This window comes from Pelophylax lessonae, assembly GCF_965119305.1.
Source record: "Pelophylax lessonae genome assembly, chromosome: 7".
Classification (NCBI taxonomy): domain Eukaryota; kingdom Metazoa; phylum Chordata; class Amphibia; order Anura; family Ranidae; genus Pelophylax; species Pelophylax lessonae.
The window spans coordinates 160,203,897-160,217,487 of NC_138774.1; positions in this window are offsets into that span (position 1 = coordinate 160,203,897).

Sequence of the window (13,591 nt, forward strand, 5' to 3'; positions counted from 1 at the left end):
TTATTGGGTTTTAGGGCTTAAAAATGGTGTTTTTTGATTACCAAAGTTCGGGTCCCATTGATTTCAATGGGGTTCTGAAATCCGAACCGAACTTTTGGGAAATTCGGGTGTTCTGGTCGAACCGAACTTTTCAAAAGTTCGATCATCCCTAGTCCTTAGATGTACATTTAACTTTTCTGGCCTCTTATTGCTACCTGTCCCAACTTTTTTGTGTAGCTCTCATGAAATCCAAAATGAGCCAATATTTGGCATGACATTTCAAAATGTCTCACTTTCAACATTTGATATGTTATCTATATTATATTGTGAATAAAATATAAGTTTATGAGATTTGCAAATTAGGCCATTCCTTTTTTACCCACAATTTGTACAGTGTCCCAACTTTTTTGGAATTGGGTTTGTATATACAACAATTCTTGCAAATAGTTTGGCCAAAGTTACCCCTTCTCTGGTCAAAGCAGATCAAATGGGCTTCGTAAAAAGGCAGGCAGGCCCCTGATGGAACAAGGAAAGTATTTACCTTATCAAAATTGCAGAATCTCACAAAGCCCCTACAGTAATCCTTACACTTGACACAGAAAAAGTGTTTGATTTGGTTCACTGGGGTTACTTGAGAGCAACTCTACAAATATTTGGACTGTAAGGCTTTATATTGACAGCAGTCTCTGCTTTATATACTAATCCTTCTAGGGTTTATACTTCTAATGTTCTATCTGAAAAATTCCACATTACAAATGGTACCCATCAGGTATGTCCTCTCTCATCTCTTATATTCTCCCTTGGACATGATATGTTAATTTATGGCATAGATGTAGCAGTCTATCCACATAAAATCGGATTGTTTGCAGACGATGTGGCTCTCACATTAACTAATCTGGATTCTTCCCTGACCAGATTGCAAAGACTATTTGGATCTGTATCAAATTACAAATTAAATGTTACTAAATCATGTATACTACTTATTTGGGTACCCAAACAGACTCTTACGCAACTTAAATTAAAAAATCCTATTTCAATGGACTTCCAAAAACCTGTCATACCCCACCACAGACACATTTAGTTCCAACTATAATACATTCATGTCTACAGTTAAGAATGATCTACAGCATATCTCTATGTAGGAATTGAATTGGCTAGGGAAAGTAGCGGCATTAAAAATGTTAGCACTACCTAAGATTATATATTGTTTTAGGATGATACCTACTTGCCTTCCTGAATCTTTCTTCTCGTCAATATTTAGAAAATGTTTATGGGGAGGAAAAATGGCTAAACTTTCTTTCCCTATGTTACTTAAGCATATACTTAATGGGAGAGTAGGGTTTCCATCTATCCATAACTACTATTTTGCAGCTTTGTTAGACCAGTTAAAAGCACAGATTGATCCCTCCATGGAAAAACTCTGGGTGCAAATTGAAAAGGTATTAATGTTATTAGCTAAGCCTACGAATGCCAACATTGTATACCCTCCATTTCCCTCCATAGAGGCTTCTTTACAGGCCTGGGATTAACTCAATGCCCATATACCCTCTAAATCCATGTTAGTTTGCAAAAACCTCCCCTTAAAGGTTTATGAACATCTAAGAACTTCACTACGGGTGAATACTTGGATCCTAAACAAGATCTTTACATACCAATATCAATTGAAAATGCTACCTACCTCATTATCTTACGCCTTTTTCCAGATGCACTACTTTCATATCCAACATCCTGATATACATTATAGGATCAACAATGAGGCTTGGCTATACTTGCAAAAATAATTTTGACAAGCCTAAAGGCTTATTCTTGTTCTACTCCTTATTACAAAGGAGAGGACAGTTTACTAAAACTTCAATTCTCAATTGGGAAAGAGAGTTGAATTCCAACTTTACACATCTAGAATGACAGCAAGTAATCCATCAGTCTACAAATATTCTCACTGTGTTAATTACTGGGAGCTTATGCTAAAATTACTCTACAGAACATATCTTACGCCTGTGAGACTCACTCAGGTCTTTTTGAAGGAGTTATCCCTCTGTTGTGGAAGAATTGTGGTGCCAAAGGAAATTAAATTCATACCATGTGGGAATGCAAAAGCCTTAGAAGCTTTTGGAAATCAGCCTTTTGACTCTTAACATCAGTTACAGGTCTTATAATTTCTCCTAGTCCTTCCTTAACTATACTAGGGCTTTGTATTCTCAGCATCCTGACTAGTGATTGGTCGAACACCTCCCTGTTTGGTTTGCACCAGAAAATCTCAAACAGGGAAAAAACTCTAGCGAACATGCAAACTCTAATAAAGTCTATGGGACACGAACATGAAAAATCAAAAGTCCTCATTTTAAAGGAGTATAAGCAAGTTATTGCCATAAAAAAGTGTATGGGGATCTGGGTACTGCCCTGGGGGACATGTATCAATGCAAAAAAAAAAATAAACAATCATTTTTACAGGAGCAGAGATTTTAATAATGCTTAAAGTGAAACAATAAAAATGAAAAATTCCTTTAAATATCGTGCCTGGGGGGTCCCCTTAATGTGCCTGCAAAGTGGTGCATCTGTACGCTGTTTGTAGCCTGTTGCAGCAATACTGACATTTCTAAAGGAAAAAAATTAATTTAAGCTTGCTCGCAGCTGTAATGTATTGTAGGCTCCTGGGAATACAGATAAAAAATGAAAAAAAAAAAAAAAGAAAATGGTGTGGGGTCCCCACCCAGTCCATACCAGACCCTTTGGGTCTGGTACAGAAGCCCACGCCAAAATTAAAAAAATAAACAGCGTGGGGTCCCCCCAAAATCGTTACCAGACCCTTATCCGAGCAAGCAGCCTGGCTAGCCAGGGTACGGGGGGGGGGCAAGCGAGCTTCCCCCTCCTGAATTATACCAGGCCGCTTGCCTCCAACATGGGAAGGGTGCTTTGGGGTGCCCCAATGAACCTTGTCCCCATGTTGGTGAACCCTGGGCTGGGGTTTTGGGGGTCTGCAGGTGGGGGGCTTATTTAACAATGGGGCCCCAGATCCCGCCCCCCCCTATGTGAATGGTATTGAGTACATCGTACCCCTACCCATTCACCAAAAAAGTGTACCAAAAAAATAAATACAAAAGTCTTTATTCAAAAGTAAAAATAAAAAAATTGTGTCCCTCAATGTAAATCCATCATCAATCATGTCACCCACCGCACCTGAAAAATAGAAGAAAAAAATCTAAAATGCTCATGCCTCTCCAGAGCCCTCCCGGCGAATGAGGCGCTTGAACTGTGACAGCTCTTTTATAGGCAAGGGGCAGGGACACCCGGTTACATCACTTGGTGGCATCGCCCCCTTCTGAGGTCACTTGAGAAGCTAGCTACCTGCCTAATCTCTATTATACCATAGTATACATGGCTACTGTGTAAGCAGCAGCCTTACATAGTGTGGGGTGTGGACTTAGCCCCTGAGCCATGATTGGCTAAAAGCACCCTGCCTTTGGCCAATCATAGCTCTGATAGGGTATTGTGCTGTAATTGGCCAAAGCATACAGGTCATATGCATGCTTTGGCCAATCATCAGTACTTTATTCACTGCACCAGCGCAGTGCATTATGGGATGCTCATCCGCGGGCGAACTGCCCACCGAGGGCCCCATTTGTTTGTGTGTGTTTAGCGACTCGAACATCAACCCCATCCCTAATCCTGACCCAATTTAGATGTATTATCACTCATATACTAATAGCAGAAAGGTTAACTATTACTTCTAAATGGAGATTTTGTCAATGCGTATGACGTCTTCAAAGGTGATTCAGACCTCTGAAGACGTCATACGCATTGACGAAGCGCGCGTAAGGTGGAACGCACGCTGCTTACGTCACGGGTGCCTGAGTGGAATGCAAGCCGGCATTCACCGCTCTCCACTCACGAGCACCATTACGGCTGGCGGTTTTTTACTATTTCATGTACTGTATACCTACCAATTTTATTAAACATATATTTTTTACTGTAATACACTATCTGGAGCTTTTTTATCCTGCATACCCTGACCAGACCCTGTGGATCGAAGCTATCCAGGAGAGGGAATTCCCGAGTACTGTGGTACTACAAAGCCCAACAGTGTCCACTTTGGCCCTGGTGGCCATATAAGCGTATACAGGTCTTAATACCATAAGGTATATAAGACCCACATCATCCGGTGAGTGTGTTCTTCTATTATCCCCCACGTTGACGCCCAAAAGTACCAGCGCTGGAGCATTGGAGGATTCAACACAGAGCACCTGCACTTTTTCCTTTTTTATTGGCACTCAAGATTTACCTGCATATTTTCACCTGAGTCACTTATGAACTATGATTTATGGACTTTTTTACCTACACAGCTGCACTTGAGTCACTTATGAATTATTATATGAATTTTTATTGAAAACATACACATTTTTCTGCTTGACTGATTATATATATATATATATATATATATATATATATATATATATATATATATATATATATATATATATATATATATATATATATATATATATATATATTTTACCTGATTGATTTAATCACTTTAAATATAGCACCTTCCTCTCCTATATAATACTGCATGTATTATATCTAAATATTTATTCCTTATACTTTTATTGTGTTATCTTTTTCAAGTATTAATTTAAGATCATTTGTTACTCATCACACACTGTGTTATACATATATATATATATATATATATATATATATATATATATATATATATATATATATATACACATATATATATATATATATAAATATATACATTCTTGCACATTACTCTATTAAGATATCAGCACCAAGCACTTTGGTTGTTTTTTGATTTTTTTTCTTTCAGTTTTAAAATATTTGATTTTGTGGATATTAACTGGAGTTCTCTATTTTTGAACTCACCTCCTTATGATTTATGCTAGAAACTGTTTTATTGATAGTCTATATTCTGTTCACTCTAAGTAATGTCTATCACTTCATCCTTACCCCAATGTACACTCGGGTAGTCACATTTTATTTTCTTTTGTTTATTCGACCCTCAGATCTTCGGTGGAGGTCTACGTGCCACTTGCTACAAGATACATGCATCCCTTCATTTGGGGATCTCTCATCCTAATGGGGGCTCAGGAGACTGAGGGCCTTCTTTTTTTGTGTTGATGGCCCATTGAACACGCCTGGGTACCTTGGCTTCCCAAATCCCCACAGGATATATTGCAATATTTTGCATGGTGAAGCCTTGCTACAATTTGCTTCATTAGTGTCTATAATCTGTTTTATACTTTGGGTATGAGTATGTTTTTTCCTAATCTTTTTAATTATTTCTCTCTTTGTCTCTTCTTTTCTTTTTTTCTTGTATGGGTGCTTTAAGTTTTCCTGGATTAAGGGAGAAGCTTCTTGTACCACTTACGCATCAGTTCGACTGATTTCTTTTAACATAAGGGGTTTAAACACTTCAGGCAAGCGCCACCAACTTTTAAGGAATTGGAATGTGAGGCGTATTCCACAGTCTTTTTACTGGAAATACACTTAACCCATTCTACTTATGCCAGACTGTACTCTCCCCATTACCCTATCTAGTATTATAATATTTAGAGTGTCTCCTTTATCTTGGAAAAAATCCTAGGGAATGACCATGGGAGATATTTGATTCTTAGAGGCACGATAGAGAATTGTCCCTGTACATCAGCTGACATTTCTTTCTCAATTATTACCTAAATCAAAGTACTTTGCTGTTGAGCTTAGCATTACCATGCCTCTAGACCCTCTATTGGAAACCTCCCCTTGACATACTTACATCCACTGTAAACATTTAGCATCAGAGGCGTAACTAGATTTCTCAGGGCCCCGGTGCAAGAAATCGTGAAGGCCCCCCCCCCCCCCGAAAAGCATGTTTTTGACACTTTTTTTTTTTTTTTTTTTTTGCAATGTATAACAAAGTAAAAAATTTCTGTTTCCTGCACTGTAGCCGTCTTTTGGCTATAGCGCGGGTGGGTAGTGGTTAAAGTAAATGTGAACCTCAACAATGAATTTCCTTGATTTGCCTCCTTAGGATTGGTTAAATCTGACCCGGGGAATGGGATCAGTGGCAGGGCTGGTGGGGAGAAGGGGAATGGCATCAGTAATAGTTCTGGTGGGGAGAGAGGTAATGGGATCAGCAGCAGGGCTGGTGAAGAGGGGAATGGGATCAGTAATAGTGCACCAACCATGGCGATGGTGGTGAGGAGGGTGGAGCAGTGACAGCGGTGGTGGTGGTGAGGGGGGTGGGATCAGTGGCGGTGGTGGGGTGGAATCAGTGGTGGGGAGGGAAGTGGGATCAGGAGCGGTGATGGTGGGGAGGGGGCTGGGATCAGTGGCGGCAATGGTGGGGAGAGGCAAGGGATCAGTGGTGGTAATGGTGGTGAGGGGTGTGGGATCAGGGGCGGTAATGGTGGTGAGGGGTGTGGGATCAGGGGCGGTAATGGTGGTGAAGGGTGTGGGATCAGTGGCGGTAATGGTGGTGAGGGGTGTAGGATCAGGGGCGGTAATGGTGATGAGGGGGTGTGGGATCAGGGGCGGTAATGGTGGTGAGGGGTGTGGGATCAGGGGCGGTAATGGTGGTGAGGGGTGTGGGATCAGTGGCGGTAATGGGGGTGATGGGTGTGGGATCAGTGGCGGTAATGGGGGTGAGGGGTGTGGGATCAGTGGCGGTAATGGGGGTGAGGGGTGTGGGATCAGTGGCGGTAATGGGGGTGAGGGGTGTGGGATCAGTGGCGGTATGGTTTCCAATGGCATAGTTTACACCAGTGGTTGCAGTTACTGAAAAAATAAAATAAAACATGCTGCATTGTTCTTGCACTGGATTGTACTGGAATGCTTTAAAATGCACCAAAAATGCACTGAAACGCACATTACTTAAGGTTAAGAAAAAGGAGGGGGAAATGCACTTGACTGCATCAAAAGCGCAATGGAACGCATCAAAAACATGTAAAAAATGCACAAGCAGAAAAGCAACTGGAACAAATCCGGACTGCGTTTCTATGGTGTGAACTGGCTCTAAATAAAGCCAGACTATAAAAAGAATATACACTAGCCATTACAATGCCCACACTCCCCATTATACTTGAATATACATTTGGATCATACAATCATGACAAGCTTGCAGGGAAGAAACCGGAAGTACTGCTAAACACTCCTGGCATAGCTTATCATGAAGGTAAACTGTAGACTTTGGTTAGGAAAATCCACACTGACCAATTATTCCTCCACATATGTCTAGAAAGGTTGATGAGTACAAAACTCCTAAATAAAAAACTAAACATTTAAATAAAGGTCATCTTTTGTTTTTAGGTACCTTTTTATAGTGAATGTTCAGTACTGTAATTTATTGGTGGGGGCAGAGGCGATTTCCCCCTCACTCAGGCTCTGCAACTCCAGTCTCCAGCCAGGCGGACAGACACAGCATGTGGTTCACTCGTCTCGCAGAGGGGAGAACTCCTCCTCCCCCTGCACTCCATTGGTGTCAGCTGGTCACCTGACTTTCAGTGACTGTCCACCCCTGCTGCCTCACTGCATCAGCCATCTCTCGGATTGGAGGATCGGCAGGGCTGAGGGCGGTGTAGGCAGCACAGCAGCAGAATGTCAATGCAGGATTGCAGGTACTCGTAGATTGCTTTACACTGCACACATACCGCTGTACCTCTCCGCCCCCCCCCCCCGCACAACGATCGGGGAAGGCGGCATCCAGCCCAGACTAGTCTCTCACTCAGCTCAGCCACCACTAGCGAGTAGCGAACAGTCATCAGGCGGACGGACGGGCCCCCTCACGCCGCGGCCGCTGTAAGAAAACAGGGACTGGCGGGCCCCCCCTCAGGTAGCAGAACTCCAGGGCCCGGTCGCAACCGCGACCGCTGCGACCCTGATAGTTCCGCTACTGTTTAGCATACATTAAAAATGCATGATGCTCAATTGATTGATGCCTGGCAGGTCCCCCACCAAAAACACAAGATTTTTCCTATTATTCTAAAACCTACGACCCATATTCTAGGATAGATAACCTCTTCATCGATCACTATCATCTTACAATGTTATAATCTGCTTCTATTGGGGTTGCCTCCCTCTTAGGCCAAGCCCCTGTTTTTTTTTTTGGTTTTTTTTTTGTCTGACTTTTCCTAGATTACCGATGTGGCAGTGTTTTTGGAAGCTTAACCGCTTGCCGCCCGCCCGCCGTCATATGACGGCGGAGCGGAGCGACCATTATCCTGGGCCGCCGTCATATGACGGCGGCACTTTAAGCAGGGCAGGCGCGCGATCACGTGCGTGCCGCCCTGCACTGCCGGTGTCGGGGTGTCCCCGGGACACCCCCCGTCACCGGCAGGGGGGAAACAGCCAATGGGCGTGGCTGTTTCCCACGTGATCGGCTGTGTTCCAATGACACAGCCGATCACAATGAAGGCGCCCACCAGATGACCGCGCATGCGCGATCGGGAGCGCGCAGCGCGGTCATGTCGGTAGCACTGTGTTCCGTAGGAACACAGCTGTCACCGGCGGTAGTAAACAGTCACTGACAGTGACTGTTTACTATGTGATCGGCTGTGAATCCATTCACAGCCGATCAGAAAATGTAAACAAAGAGCAGTAACTCACTGTTACTAGCTCTTCTCTCCTCATACAGTTTCCAGTGTGAGGGGAGAAGAGCTAGAAATAGTGAGTTACTGCTCTGTGTACCTGCAAAAAGTAAAATCACAGTAATAAATGTCCCCACACAGTCCTCAGCCCCCCCCCCAATGTCACCTGTCACCCAACAGTCACCTCATCAGTGCCCAGAAATTGACAAAGCTCCAAAAAACAATAAGGTGTGACCACCCTCCTCCTGCGCTTGGTATCCAGGCCCCTCGACCACACTCCTCCCGGGACTCACAACTGGCTTCTTAGATGGCTTAGGTCTTGCTGCCCATAACGGACTGGGGTAGTCCACCGGTACTGAAAGCAAAGAAACAAAAAAGGGGCGCACCGACCTAGCGCATTATCCTCAATAGAAGGCTTTATTAAAGTAACATTAAAAAATGGCTACTCACAGACGTAGATAAAATAAATCATATCAAGCTCAATTGCTCAAACGTCCGGGTGTAGTCCATACAATCGTTCATAACTGATGAGTTGACGGCTGACGCGTTTCGAGGCCCAGCCTCTTCCTCAGAGCCACTGCCGTGCACCATCGCCGTCACCTGTCACCCATCAGTGACCATCGCCCGTCACCTGTCACCCATCAGTGACCATCGCCCGTCACCTGTCACCCCATCAATCACCGTCACCTGTCACCCCATCAGTCATCGTCACCTGTCACCCCATCAGTCATCGTCACTTGACACCCCATCAGTGATCGTCACTTGTCACCCCATCAATCATCGTCATATGTCACCCCGTCAGTGACTGTCATCTGTCACCCCATCAATCATCGTCACCTGTCACCCCATCAATCATCGTCACCTGTCACCTCATCAATTATCATCACCTGTCACCTCATCAATCATCGTCACCTGTCACCCCATCAGTCATCGTCACCTGTCACCCCATCAGTCATCGTCACCTGTCACCCCGTCAGTCATCGTCACCTGTTTGCCATATACATGCAATCACTTTCTGACCGCCTAACGACTATATGCGTCGGCCATTAAAAGCTAAATACTGGGGTTATGGCAGCAGATAGCCCCCATAACCCCGGTATTTTTTGAAACGGCAGGCGGTCGGCTTTCAGATAAGGGTGGTCCCAGTGGCGGATTCGCCGCAGAATTACCCTTATGGTGCAGGGAAAGAGGTGCCCCCCCCTCCTGCCGCGTCCCAGACGTTTTCCCAGCTTACCGGACCCGCCGGCAGCGGGGAAAACTATCCGGTCCCGGATCCTCAGAGACAGGAAGTCGAGTGAGGGCAAGATGGCCCTCACTCAACTCTATGGTCTTGGAGGACCGGAGCTACGTCAAAAGACGTTGCCTAGCAACCGGTTTAAAGGGCCGCTTTTTTTTTTTGCTTTTTTTTTTTTCCTCTTTCAACAATTTTTTTTTTTTTTTCTTTTTTAGTGTAGTTGTGAGGTGTGAGGTCTTTTTGACCCCAGATCTCACAATAAAGAGGACCTGTCATGCCTATTTCTATTACAAGGGATGTTTACATTCCTTGTAATAGGAATAAAAATGATCAAAACATTTTTTTTTTTAAACTGTGTAAAAATAAAAAAATAATAAATAAAATAAATAGGAAAAAAAAAAATTAAAGCGCCCTGTCCCCGTTAGCTCGCGCGCAGAAGCAAACGCATACGCAAGTCCCGCCCACATATGTAAACGGTGTTCAAACCATACATGTGAGGTATCGCCGCGATCGTTAGAGCGAGTGCAATAATTTGAGCCCTAGACCTCCTCTGTAACTCTAAGCTAGTAACCTGCAGAAATTTTTAAAATGTTGCCTATGGGGATTTTTAGGTACCAATGTTTGGCGCCATTCTGTGAGCATGTGCAATTTTGAAGCATGACATGTTGGGTATCTAATTACTCAGCGTAACATTATCTTTCACATTATGGAAAAAAATTGGGCTAAATTTACTGTTTTCTTATTTTTTAGTTAAAAAAAGTGAATTTTTTTCAAAAAAATCACATTTGGAAGACTGCTGCGCAAATATGGTGTGATAAAAAATATTGCAACGATCTCCATTTTATTCTCTAGGGTCTCTGCTAAAAAAAAATATATAATGTTTGGGGGTTCAAAGTAGTTTTCTAGCAAAAAAAATGATTTTAGCTTGTAAACACCAAGTGTCAAAAATAGGCCCAGTCTTAAAGTGGATAAATGGACAACTTTGTGTAAAGCGCTACTTGGATGTTAGGCCTATGTATGTGGCCAGGCTGTGAAAAAGTGTTACACATGTGGTATCGCCATACTCAGGAGGAATAGCAGAATGTATTTTGGGGTGCAAGTTTTGCTATGTACATGCGATGTGTTAGAAATATTGCATAAATGGACAGCTTTGTGTAAAAAAAATGTGTTTTCATTTTCTTTCCACATTTTCCAAAAACTTGTGGAAAAAAATGACATATTCAAAAGACCCATTATGCCTCAAAAATTATACGTTGGGCTGTTTGCTTTCCAAAATGGGGTCATTTTATGGGGGTTTCCATTGTCCTGGTGCTCCAGGGCCTTCAAAAGTGCGATAGGTTGTCAGGAAATGATATGTGTAATTTGTGCTCCTAGAATGCCGGACGCTGCTACTCGGATGTTAGGCCTCTGTATGTGGCCAGGCTGTGAAAAAGTCTCACAAATGTGGTATCGCCATACTCAGGAGGAGTAGTAGAATGTGTTTTGGGGTGTAGTTGCAAGTATACATGTGCTGTGTGAGAGAAATAACCTGTTAATACGGCAATTTGTAAAAAATAAAAAATAAAAAAAAATAAATCTTCATTTTGCAAAGCATTGTGGGAAAAAATTACAACTTCAAAAAACTCATCATGCCCCTTATTAAATACCTTGGAATGTCTACTTTCCAAAAAGGGATCATTTGGGGGGTATTTGTACTTTCCTGACCTTTTAGTGTCTCAAGAAATGAGATAGGCCTTCAGTACATAGGGTGTGATCAAGTGTGATCAATTTTCAATGAATAGCACCATAACTTGTGGACTCTATAACTTTCACAAAGACCAAATAACATACACTTATTTGGGTTTTTTTTACCAAAGATAAGTAGCAGTATAAATTTTGGCCAAAATTTGTGAAGAAAAATGACTAATTTGCAAAATTTTATGACAGAAACAAAGAAAAATGCGTTTTTTTCACAATATTTTCAGTCTTTTTTTATTTATAGCACAAAAAATAAAAAACCCAGTATTGATCAAATACCATCAAAAGAAAGCTCTATTTGTGTGAAAAAAAGGACACAATTTTTGTATGGGTACAGTGTTGCATGACTGAGTAATTCTCAGTCAAAGTGTGAGAGCGCTGAAAGCTGAAAATCGGTCTGGGCAGGAAGGGGGTGAAAGTGCACTGTAGGCAAGTGGTTAATGATTTTATTCTTTATGATCCTGTGGATGTTGGCAATCTTTCCACCTCCATAGCCCCAATTATTAAAGATCAATCCACATCTGATTTTCCTAAATTTGTGATTTGGGAGGCTCATAAAGCAGATATTATTGGGAGACTGATCGAGTTTGGAGCTAGGAAAAAAGAAGAAGCAACAGAAGAAAGTGGAGGACCTATTGCAATAGGTGGCTCATCTGGAGAGGGCACATAAACTTTCCTTGCACAAACAGTTCTGTTAGCTTTAATGCAGAAACGTGAGGAGCTTAAGTCTTTATTGGAACTTGATCTTAAAAAATGCTTTTAGCTCATCTCTCAATGACTTTATGAATGGGGTGATAAGCCGAGCAAGTTATTTGCCCGTTACTTGAAGGAAAATAAATCCGTAAGCTATTTAGATTAAATTAGATCTAATCAGTGGCGGCTGGTCTATAGGGGGTGCAGGGGTGCCACCCCCCAATCAGCATCTTCATGGGGGGCAATATTCAGGGGTGCAGGGAACACAATCAGATTTTAATGTCCTGTAATGTACTGCAGGCAGAGCAATGACAACTAAGAAGCTGCTACAGGAGATCACATTTTACATGTCTGATCTGTGTGCTCTCTCCTCACTATACATGTCTGATCTGTGTGCTATCTCCTCATTATGAATGTTTGATCTGTGTGCTCTCTCCACATTATACATGTCTGATCTGTGTGCTCTCTTCATTGCATTGAAGGGGGCAGGATGATCTCTGCATTGAAGGGGGCACTCTGGTCTCTGCATTGAAAGGGGGCACACTGTTCACTCTGCATTGAAAGGGGGCACACTGTTCACTCTGCATTGAAAGGGGGCACGCTGGTCACTGCATTAAAAGGGGGCACGCTGGTCTCTGCTTTGAAAGGGGGCACGCTGGTCTCTGCATTGAAAGGGGACATGCTGCTCCCTGCATTGAAGGGGGTATGCTGGTCACTGCATTGAAGGGGGCACACTATACCTTGATTACTGAAGGCCCCGTTCACACTTTTGTGACCTCAAAGTCACGCAATTTTTTACAGTGTTTTTTGCCGCAAAGCAATGCCTATTACATTTTGTTTGCGCCCCCCCCCCCCCCCCCAAAAAAAAAATTTTAGCACCAGCCGCCACCGGATCTCATTCAGGTGATTTAGTACACACTAACTCACATATTGCGGAAGCTATTACAGACCTTTACAATGTGAAAGGTGATTGTTTGGCTCCTCCTTCTGAAGAAGGGTGTAAAAAAATTCCACATTATTTGAAACAGGCTAGGCTACCAAAGATCCAGATGAACATTCTTAAAATATTTCAATCAAATTCAAAGAAGAGGAATCCATTACAGCTTTAAAATCCATGCCTCTGGGCAAAGCGCTGGGACCAGATGGATATTCTGTCTCATATTAAAAAAAGTTTAAGGATATTCTAATACAACCCCTGGCAAAAAGTATGGAATCACCACTTTCGTAAAATGTTCATTCAATTGTATAATTGTAAAAAAAAAAAAAACTTTCAAAGACATTATTTTAATTTAATGTTCCAACCTTATGGCTTTAAGAAACACTTAAAAAAAGAAAGAAAACTGTAGTCAATTGCAACTGTTTT